The sequence below is a fragment of the Microtus ochrogaster genome, unplaced genomic scaffold (assembly GCF_000317375.1).
Source record: "Microtus ochrogaster isolate Prairie Vole_2 unplaced genomic scaffold, MicOch1.0 UNK72, whole genome shotgun sequence".
Lineage (NCBI taxonomy): Eukaryota > Metazoa > Chordata > Mammalia > Rodentia > Cricetidae > Microtus > Microtus ochrogaster.
Genome location: NW_004949170.1, coordinates 1,870,976 through 1,871,698, shown reverse-complemented (window position 1 = coordinate 1,871,698; position 723 = coordinate 1,870,976).

Sequence of the window (723 nt, the reverse complement as noted above, 5' to 3'; positions counted from 1 at the left end):
AAACCTATATTCTTAGACCAACGTGGAACCTAAGGAACCAGTACCAGGAAGGAATCTTTAAACAATCCTCAAACATTTGGAAATGATAAATAACTCACTTGTCAAGAGAAAGTGATGAGAGAAATCAGAATACATTTTTGTCTTCACTGAGTATAGAAAAGAAAAAGTTGCAAGAGTCATTATCTTTTTATAGAAATGGCAGCTATTAAAATTCAATTTAGTTGAATACATTTTCATAATCTTAACTTGTATGAGAACAATGTTACTGTAAGACCAGCAAAGCAGGTGCAAAAACCCAACAAGCCCAGGCTGATGAGGTGTTCTCAAGGGAAGTGAGTTACATGTTACATAAATTAGAATCTTATGTTAGCATTCTCTCCACACTGTTATTAAATCAAAGCAATGTCTAATTTTTAATGCTTCATCCTGACTAAAAATGTTTCTTAAAAATCCCTCTCTCCGCTTTCTCTAAAATGTCATCATCTGTGAGTCAGTGGCCTTGCTTCTTATCCAAAAACCTCAAGCACAACTGACCAAAGAAATTCAATTAGTTCTAGCTGAACTTTTCCCCCTTTTAGTGCTGCAGTTTCAGCATGAATGTTTTACTTACAATACATGGGAAAATGAACTAGTAATTTTCCCCTTTGGAAATTCTTCTATTTTGCTTAAAATTTATGTAAGTGCTTAAAAGTCTCTATCCAGCAACTAGAACAAGGGACTCTG